The following is a 10,735-nucleotide window of genomic DNA, read 5'->3' as shown; positions in this document are numbered from 1 at the left end:
TTGTTTTAATAAAATATTTGATAACAGTGTGAACTGCTGTGTAAATTAAATAAAAAAAGTTTTAAAGAAATAATGTAATGTTTTAATAAATATTTTCTGTTTCTAATGTTTCATCAATTCTGTTGCGTTATATATTTGTTATATATTATAAACATTTGCCAACTTCAGGCTTAAAATCAGTTCATAAAGTTTAGAAATGATTATCAATGATGCTATTTGGTAGCTCATTAATGCAAAAGTAATGTTTTTGTATTTAACTTGAAAGTCATTGTTGTTATGACGTAACGAAAACAAATTGTCTCATAAAACTGTAAAAAAAAGTATTAAAACTCATTGAATTATTTGTCAAACTGCTTTGAATTGGAAATTCCGCATGCACTTTTTGGAGAGCTGAACAGCTCTTAAATTTTTAAAAGAACGAAATTAACCAGTTTTAAAATGCACTAGTAGAATAATGTAATAAATATTTCTCAACCAACTTCGTAACTATCACCACAAACATAAACTTTTTTTTTTGTAAGTAATACGTGAGTTGCTTACCCTTATCTTAAAGTATATAACTTTTTTATGTGACTTAGTTCTTTTTTTTTAAATAATGATATTTTTCGAGAGAAGATTTAGTTTTTAAAAGTTTTACCTATAACTAACTTGCAGTTTAAAACATTTTTTTTTCTTTCTATGCAAAATATTCTAGCTTGGTTTGTTTAAAAATATGTTTTTTTCTAAAACACTAATTTTTGAAGCTCGACTTAATAAAAATTTTTTTTTGTTTAGATACGTATTTATTAACAGTTAAAATTAAAGTGTTTGTAGGATTCTTTTATAATACGTTGCTTAAAAAAATTATTACAAATAACTTAAAACAAGTTTCGGTATAATTAAAACTACCAAGTGCTATAATAAACAGTTAAAAAAAGTTAATGTAGTCAACAAAAACTTAGTAGATATTGAAGGTTTTAGTTTAACTCAAAAAAAAAATTATAAGAGCTTTTGATACTTTGTGTATTAATAGATCACTTTGTGTATAAAAAAATCCATTTTTATAATTAGGTAACGAAATTACTTTTTAAAATGTTTAAAAAATATTTTAGTCATAAGTTTTAAATGGGACGAACAAAAACACAATTTATGCAAATAAAACAGAAAATCCAGTTTTATTGTTTATATTTTATACAATTTTTTGTTTAAGCAGAATTACTTAAATGTGGCAAGGAACATTTCCTAACCGTTTGAGATAATTATCTCAAAAAACGTAGGAGAAAATAATGTTTGGTTAATAGTCTTTTTTAATAAATGAAATAGTCTTTTTAAATATATTTATATGATAGAAAATGTTCAAATGTAATTTGCTCAAGCAGGCTTAAAGCTAGGAAGCTATTTTTGTTCTGTCTATTTGTTTGATTTTCCAATGTCGAATAACTTACTAAGCGAAATTTCAAGGAAATATGTACCCTTAAGTAAACATTAACGTTTATGTTTGAAAGTTTGTCAATTTTTACAAAGTTCGTCTGCATGTCAACTTAGATCAATCAATACTAATATGGAAATATTAAACTTTAACTATATAAGCCGCACAATTTTACACAAATAAGAGACTTTTTAATATTTCAATGAATTGTGATGATAGTATTAAGTAAAGTTTTTCTTCTGTTTCACTTTTTTCTTAAAGACTTGATGTTTTATTTTATTTTTTCCTTGGTTAAGTTTAGAACAGATTTCAAATGTACTGTGCTGATTTTTTAGTAAATAATTTTTCGAAAAAGTTTTCTTGAATTAGATTTCATAAGTTTATTCTTGAAAATTATATGTGTGACTTATACAGCTTTTTAAAAAAAAAAATATTTTTTTATAAAAAGTTTAAACTGTTTAGTTAAATCAAACAGTATTTTTTTTAATAAATTTATTAGTCGAACTCTTTATATTGTTTTCTGATAGATTTGTTTTAGAAACATTAATAAATGTTTTCATTGCTTTCTTTTTACGCTTTTGTGAATACAACTAAATCTAGGCATAATATTTTTCAATTCGTTTTATATATTGACTAGTTTTAAGCTTTTATTTTGTAGAACTATTTTTTAAGATGATTCGAATTTAGAATTATACTAGCATCAATATAACAAGTTTTAATTTGCGAATCGTTTATTTATATGTAACACTTAAATATTTTGTAATGTTTAAAAGCCTTCTTTAAGTTCCTTAAAAACTACAAGTTGTTTTTCAAAGAACAAATTTGAAAGTTCTATATCACATTTAATTGAAACATACATTTTGTAAATTAAGAAGTTGCGCTACGAGCGAGTATTTTGTTATACATTATAAGAAGTTTAGAAATCTTTAAGGTAGATATAGTTTTTCATTTATATGTTAAATAATTTCTATTTAGTATACTTTGGAAGTAATTTAGTAGTATTTTCTAAAACCCTGTTACTTTTAGTGCTACTTGGTTTAATTAGTCACTTTAGAATTTTTAATATTATAAAAAAGTAAATTTTTGCACTATTATGCAGTTAACATTTTTTAATATTTCAAGATCAATTTTACTTAAGTTTATTTTCTTATTAAAAAAGGTATTAGATTTAACTTACGATTGAAAAATTTTATTTAGACACTTATAGTTTAATCTACGAAAAATTCAAAAAAAAACATTATTAAAAGTTTACTTATAAATATGTTATAACTTTCTTTAAAGTAAAAAAATTCCAATTTTTTTTTTGACTGCCCAAGAAGCTCATATAAGAAACATGCAAGCGAGAATAAGTCAAAATAAAGTTTCACTCCTTTTTGCATTTCCTACCGCTAACTTATCGTCACAGACTGCTGTGACGTAATAAATAGAAAGGCTATCACATGTTTTGTTTGGCAAACGTTTAAGTTGTTTCATGCATCGTTTGAATGAATTTTATGTTGTTATTTTTAAACCACAACTTCCTACTTTAGTTGTTTGTGTAAGGGATTACGTCTGACTTTTGACCTGAAGTTGTTTTTGGTAAGTGTGATAAATTTTACTTACTTTAAGCTTATAGAAACACAACGTTGTATACCGTTAGACTAACACTAGAAAAGTGTGTACTTTAAACTTTTAACAAAAGTTTTCCAAAAAAATGTTTTATACTAAAAAAAATAGTTGAAACATTTCTAAATTAATATAATTATTAAATAAGTATATTACTAGCAAATAAAAGTTTGTTCAGCTTTAACTAAAATTTTAAGTATTAATCGAAAACATTTGTATAATTATATTATGAAAGGCATAGTGCTTAAATTAATAACTACAAAGTACAGCATTTACAATATCGAGTCTTTTATTTTGTAACTGATTATTTAACAAAATCGTGACTAAGTTAAATATGATATAAAAATTATTAAATATTTAAAACAGCTACATTTACAACAGTAAAGATCAAAGTAAAATAAATTATAGCTTTTAATAAAACGTTATTGATTAGAGAAAAAGCAAGTTTAAATTAAGTTCTACAGCTTGGCTGAGCCAAAAATCTTGGCAAAGTTAAGTTTTTGTGTTTTGAGAGAAGCTGTATCCAAAAATGTTAATTCTTTGGCTGACTTTCAGTTTTTTTGCAGCTTTATTATAGTTCATTCAAGATTGTTCTTGTTTTTAATTTATAATGTTTGTTTAAAAACAACATTATCAGTTAACGAGAAATAAAGTTTGTTTTTAATTTTTGGTTTCGAGGTGTTAAGTTTGCCACTAGTTTTAGGTATTATCTTTGTTAAAATTAGGTCAAGGTTGTCTGGTATATATTATGTTGTAGTATATTATATTACATGAATTTCAGTAGAGAAAAAATAGATTTTAATTAACTAGTTACTGTTTATAATAAAAACGGAAGTTTTATCCTGAACTTTAAATTAAATAACGAATAAAACAATCAACATCATGAATGTGTTATTAACTATAATTTGGTTTAAGAATGTTGCTTTTCCGTGAAAGTTTCAAATTGAAAAGCATTGTGATAAAATAGATTAATTAAAAAAATACCTTCAATTAACTGTTTACAAAGGTTCTTATTTATTTAAACAAAATTTTTCAAATTTTGAAAGAAAGTTTGACAAACATAAATTGAAAAATAAACAGCGCTTACTCGTACTTATTAAAGCTAAGCAAGAAATAAAAACTTTATGTTTCTAAAGATTTGTATTAAGTTCTAGTAGATCAATATATATTGTAAACACATACTAAGCCTAAATCTTATAAATCGCGCGTTTTTTGCGATTTTCAGAAAACACGTGGAAATTTATCACTTGGTGGTGACAAAGAGCAATTAATGACGGAAGACTTTTATTCTGCATGTTTCTTTCATTTTGAAAACTGACTTGTCGGAAAATTAATTCGCTTGGTTCCTTTAAAAACGACTTTCGTTTGCTAGTATGTTTTTAATAGTTTTATGTTTATTTAGGCTTTTTCTTTTATTGGAGTTATTTTTTGCTAAAAGTTTTATAGCTTTTTATTTGAAGGAAAATACGGGTTTAATTTTTGTTTTAATAAGAAGTTCGAGCAAAAATCACTTTATACATTGGATTTTAGTTTTTTGATTGCAATAGAAATATAACATGTTTTGATATCCACAAAAAGTCATTCGGAAAACAAAGGTATATACTTTATATTAATCGGTTTTTTATTTGTTACTATAGCAATACATAGTTAAAAAAATTATATTATCTATAAATTGCTACCTTAACTAACATCAATAGATAAATAACTTATTTGTGAGAAATTGTAATAATATTATAATAAACGTTACTTTAAAATTACTTTTGTAGAATAAAAGTATTCTACAAAAATTTAGCAAAACAAATTTCTGTGTTATTTAGTTCAAAAGAAGGCAAATTACAAAAAGTATTCAAAGTACAATTTTGATGAAATTTAGTTTTACAGTTTTAAGCATACCGTTTGTTCAATTTAAATACAGAGAGGGTACTTTTGACAATGACGTCTTAAAAGCTTATGAATTCTTAGGGTGAATTTTTTCAACGAAATCTTTACTGTTTGTCTTGTAAACAATCGGTCTGTTTATTTTGTTATCAGCATAACTGAGCTTGTTATGATCAAATTCACTTCTGGTAAACAAGCAGACTTAAAGTATTTTTTTCAATTTATAAAGTTTTATAGAAACCGTTAAACTGAAACGTTATTTTTTGTATCGAAATTCTACTTTAAAAAAAAAGCTCTTTGTTAATAATTCTAATGTACAGAATATTTACACAGATTTGTTAAAATTAAACAATTGTGTTGAATATCACTAGATATTTAAAAGGCTAGCAAAAATATAAAAATATTTGAAAAAACATGTATTGTTGACAAAATTTATACATGTTATGCGAACAATAAAACGGGCTGTTTTTTGTTTTTTAAAAATAGAAACCACTTAATTTTGAAAATCTTGAAAAAAAAACTCATGATCGATTTTTTTGCGGACTAAAAATGTATTTCGCAACATAAACTCGTAGAATGAAGTTTCCTTACCGCTAAGTTATCGATTACAGACTGTTGTGACGTAATAAATTTTAAACAACATGTTTTGTTCTGCACTCTGTCTCTCGCCTTATTTGAAATGAACTTTGTTTTGTTATTTAATTTACTTTCACAGTTAAGTTGTTTGTTTGAAATATTAAACTTTACGTTTGACTTTATGTGGAATGATTAAGCGTTATATGTTTATTTTAGAAAAATTTTTGTTTTCTGAGTATCTAATAAAGGATAAAAGCCGAACTTCCCCCTTTATAGCTTACACTTGTAAACTGCAATCTTTGAAAATTCAGGATATTAAAAATTTATGTTCTTAAACAACTTTAACATTATAAAATTGTTAACTTTTAAGAAAAATTCAGTTTTGTAAAGATATATGTGTAGTTTAAAACTAAGCAATAGCATTACATGACTGCTTCAATTACATTATGCTCAAAAAATATTTTGTACATTTTTATCATATGGTTATGACGTAACAAGAAGTTACGATGTTTAATCATCACATTGTTTATACAGTGTAAATATTAGATTATGGCTTAACAAAAGATTTTATATTTACAGATGAATGCACGTATGTTGTGTAAATATTTAAACTTCTTTCTTGTATGTTGGCTTTGGTTTGATTTACAAAATATAAAGTTTTTCTTTTGTTGGTATATGTTTGAGTATAACATAATAGAAGGTGTTTTGAGCGTAACACCGATAATATTTGTTATAGTTTAGCTAACTTTATAAATAAACTACGAGTTTATTTTACATTTCCCATAAGTATTTTTTTTGTATAAATTTTTTATACAAAAAGCTTTTAATTAAAAACTTATATTAACCTGTGTTCAGCAATTCCATTTTTTGATTTAAGTATATTGTGTTTACCAAATCTGTTAATTGGTTAGTTAAAGTTTTGAATCTAAAAAAAATTCTAGATTTCATTGTTTTATTTAATTTAAACTATTAAAGTAAGTCAAAACGAAAACCACCAACGTACACAAAGTTAAGATCAAATTTTCTCTTTTCCCTTACTGCTGAGTTGTCGATCACAGACTGTTGTGACGTAATAATGAAATTGGATGACAGCCACGTTTATAGTTGTTTTAGCAGATGTTTCTCGCCTCATCGTCAGTTTGTGAAATATATTTGTTTTCAATGTTGTTTTAACTTATCTTAAACTGTTCAGCCTCATTTGAAGTGAACTAAATACTGAAAAATTAATATTTGCTTTAAATTTGAACTATTTATATGAGAGAATAAACTTAACATTTAGTTTAATTTAAATAAGTGTGATGAGATAATTAGTTAGTCAATTATTTTCATATTAAGGTTTTCGAAAATCATTTATTTAATGATACGTGATTTTTATTTCTTTCCATACCTCAAATTTAACTATTTTGTCATTGATTTGTTTTTTATTTATTTACAAGTTATTTAAGAAACAACTTGTTACTTTAATTCCTATAAATACATTTATTAATAGTTATTCAAAATTGTTTAAAGTATAAATTTTACATACGTTTGAAAAACGTTTAATTAGTTTTTTAATTATGTACCATATTTATAAATCTTTAGCTTTTCTTTAAGACTTGAAAAGTAAACTTAGCAGTTTATATTTTAAAGTACGACAGTTGTATCTACTTAAAGTACTTGTGAATCTAATAGTTAATGTTTCTTAACCTTTCATTTTATTATAAATATTTTTGAGAATTTATGTAGACCGTACAGTGTCTACATATAACAATTTAATTTATATAGCTTTTTTGTTCTTTTTATTTCAGATCAAAATAAGTTTTTATTTATAACACTATTAACACTAATGAAAAATACTAATGTTTTGAATTTTTTTTAATTTCTTAGATTTTATTTCAAAATATCTAGCTGAATACTATTTAAAAAAAAAGAATGTTATAAATATAGTTTTAATTTAAAAACATAAAAAAGAAAGAATATGTTGGATAACTCTGAGACAAAAAAATCTTTACTAGCATAAATAATGTTTTATACAGGTATACAGTTTGTTACAGTTAAGTCTAGTAATATAGTATAAAATTAAATTACAAAAACCGATCATTTAACATAAAACTGCACATTTAAGTTCCTACGTAAGTATGCCCAAGGGCATTTCAGTACTTTTTGAAGTATCTAGTTAAAAATCCGGACAAAACTTGTTGAGTACACTATTAAGTGTGCACACAAGTTTATTCAGTATTATGTTGAGTGTGCACATAAGTGTGCTTCAAATCTTTCTTGCTACTGAACAAACATTGTTAGCAATGTTTAATTAATAGAGGAATGTTGTGAAGTTAACATCTAGTTGTTGTCTTTATAAAGCTATAAAAAAAGTTAATATTTTTAAAAATTTATCAATCTTTTTTGTTTAAGCTATGCTTGCCTTAGTTAAGTTTCTTAAATAACAAAAAATGTTCATAATTATAAGTTTTAAATGTTTTTATTTAACCACTTTATTTTTCAGGCTGAGTAAAAAATTAAAAACTTTAAAATGTTTCCACCTGCAAACAGATCTAATGTAAGTTTATATTCGTAATGGTCAAAAACCTATTAAAGTTTTTCTATTTCGAAGTAGAATATCTTTCTTTGAAGTATTTATTATAAATTTACTTTATACAAATGTTTCACTACTTTATGAAATATTAACTGTTTATCAACATACTACTAAAGTTTTATAATCGTTTTTTATCAAGTAAAAGTTTTATATACAAAAATTAATTACTTTAATATAGTCATAACTTTTTCTTAACTGTTAATATTAACCGCACCTGTAAAACTTTATTATAAATTTAAGCTTCATAACAGAGTTCACACCCTCTTAGTACACCGAGTTTAAACAGAATTAATACTTCTGAATATTGTGATAAAATAAAAGAAGAAATTAATAATCATCATAAACAATCACATTTGTTAGATTCCTATTATTACTTTTATAATTTTTTTTGTAATTAAAAACAATGATTATATTTAGTCTGTATCAAACTAATAGTAAATAGTCAAAAACTTGCTTTCTTTATAACTAGATTAAAAATATGTTTTTTTTTTATTTGAACTGTTTAAACAGACTCAAAAACGAATACGAAAGACTTTTAGCTGATAAAACTGAAGTTCAAAAGCAATATGTTACGGTAGCAAAAAACATATATTTGTATTTGCTTCGTATTTATTATCACTATATTGGTATAAGTATATAGTGTGCAGTTATTATTTTAGTTTTAAGTGTTCTTTATTTACAGTACTACGAAATGTCATATGGCCTTAATCTAGAAGTGAATAAAAGAGTAAGTTTTTTTTCTTTATTACCACTAAAATATCCAAATATTTACATAAGAACTTAAAGTTAGTTTTATAAAAATTATAAAAACTTATTAAAGTAGCGCATTATTTTCATAACGATATATATTTTTATCTTAACAGCTAAAACAGTGTTATTTACAGATAGAAATAATAAAAAGAATGGTTGAAATAATTCATAGATTTTTACCCTTTTTAGCTCCTGAGGTAAACGACTTTGTTTTTTGTTTTTAATTTCTTTATTATAAAACTAAAAAAAAATTAACCTAGTTTTTAACACTATTTTTATTGTGTTAAAAAGAAATTTTAGTTGTTTAATAAAACAAAATAATGATCAATTATCTCTATCTTAGTTTAAAGTTTATTTATTAAACACTACAAACTTGAATCTAGTGCAAAGTCGAACAACTCAATTAATCAATTATAAGATTATTAGTGTAAAATTTCTTAATACTAATGTTTATGTTATACATTTAAGGCCTGTTTTTGGTTAGTTTAAAGTTAATTTTTGTAGCCAAAAATTTTGATTAAAGCTTGATCCTGATACTTTTTCTCAATATTAAAACCTTGTTTGAGGATAATTTATACTAAGAATATGACCATTAAGTTGTGTTTTTGTTCCAAATACTAACAGTTTTGCGAAAAAATAGTTTGACTAACACTTGATTTTGCAAATGTAAACGAGTTCTTTAAAAAACTACAATAAATGTTTTCAAATTAACAGCTTTAGTTTGAAAAACTAAAATATAAATTTTATGTTTTTTGGTGTATAAACTATTGTCAAGGTTTATTTAAAATAATACAAAGTTAATTAAAAAAACTTTTTATTGTGTCTTTAATAATATATACTTAGGTTACATTTTAATAAGTTGTTAAGATATTTTAAATAATTTAAACTCACCTTGTCATAAGTTTACTACAGGAACAGAATAACTATGTATCTATTTTATTTCCAGCAACAACATCATGCTACAGTTGCTTTGGAACAAGCTAAAAATTTTGATGTCACTCAATTAATAGCTGTAAGTTAATATTTTAAACCATGAAACAATAATAAATAATTATCATTAAATTGTAATCACAAATAGCTAGTTGAAAGCTAATAAAAGGCAAAAGTTTTTACAGTATAGTTAAACAATATTATTTTCATATAAGTGTATCAATATATATATATTATTAGTAAACTTAGCTTATAGTTAAAAAAACCAGCATAAATCACTTAATTTAATACGTATTTTAATTTAAATAACACCAGGGTCAACAAGCAAGTTTACAACCACAAATACCAGGAATTCCCCAGATTCAAAATCTACCACAAAATTTGGGACTTTCCCAAAATTTTGGACTTTCAAGTTTGTCTTCGGCTCAACAATAATTTCAGCTCGCCTTATCACAGCACCAACAGTTGCTTAGCAACCCTCATCAATTACCAGCTTTACCCCAACCTCGGATACCACAAGTACTAAAAAATGGACACAAACTAATAAAAAATGATCTAACAAAAAATTACCAACATAGTAAGCTATAAAAACATCAAAGTAAACTAGTAATTTAAATTTTATTACTAAACTTTTTATGTGTGTGCTTTTGACCTAACATACTATGATAATAACAATAAAAAGTCTATTAAACTAAACTACTCAAATATATTTTGTTTATATAATTGCATAAAAATATTTAATGAAATCTTATAAAATTTTTTTAGGTAAAAATGGTTCGTTTCAACCAGTAAAAACTTGAAAATAATCAAAATTATACACAAGTTTGTTTTTAAGTTTAACTTAATAAATACTTTTCTAAATATTAAAACATAACATATAGCTTGTTTTTCATCGATTAAATGGTCATTGTTATTTTACTATTATGGGTATAATATTTAACACTTTTTTAATAATTTTTGGACATGGATGTTTTCTTACAATATAATCCATTCATGTTTTTTTACTTTATGTATTG

The 10,735-nt window shown here is 23.8% G+C and overlaps 1 long non-coding RNA gene across 1 annotated transcript; it reads left to right on the top strand.

Moving 5' to 3' along the window:
• Window positions 1-8,747: 8,747 nt before the first annotated feature.
• On the top strand, window positions 8,748-10,161 carry LOC145843409 (uncharacterized). Its single transcript, XR_014370238.1, has 4 exons — window positions 8,748-8,766; window positions 8,924-8,986; window positions 9,736-9,801; window positions 10,035-10,161. It is a non-coding gene; the product is annotated as an uncharacterized LOC145843409 (long non-coding RNA).
• The last annotated feature ends 574 nt before the right edge of the window (window positions 10,162-10,735 follow it).

The sequence above is a fragment of the Thalia democratica genome, chromosome 8, assembly GCF_965202585.1.
Source record: "Thalia democratica chromosome 8, ktThaDemo2.hap1.1, whole genome shotgun sequence".
In the NCBI taxonomy this organism is placed as follows: domain Eukaryota; kingdom Metazoa; phylum Chordata; class Thaliacea; order Salpida; family Salpidae; genus Thalia; species Thalia democratica.
The sequence above is the reverse complement of the archived record's forward strand: the minus strand, read 5'-3'. Positions and strand labels throughout refer to the sequence as shown.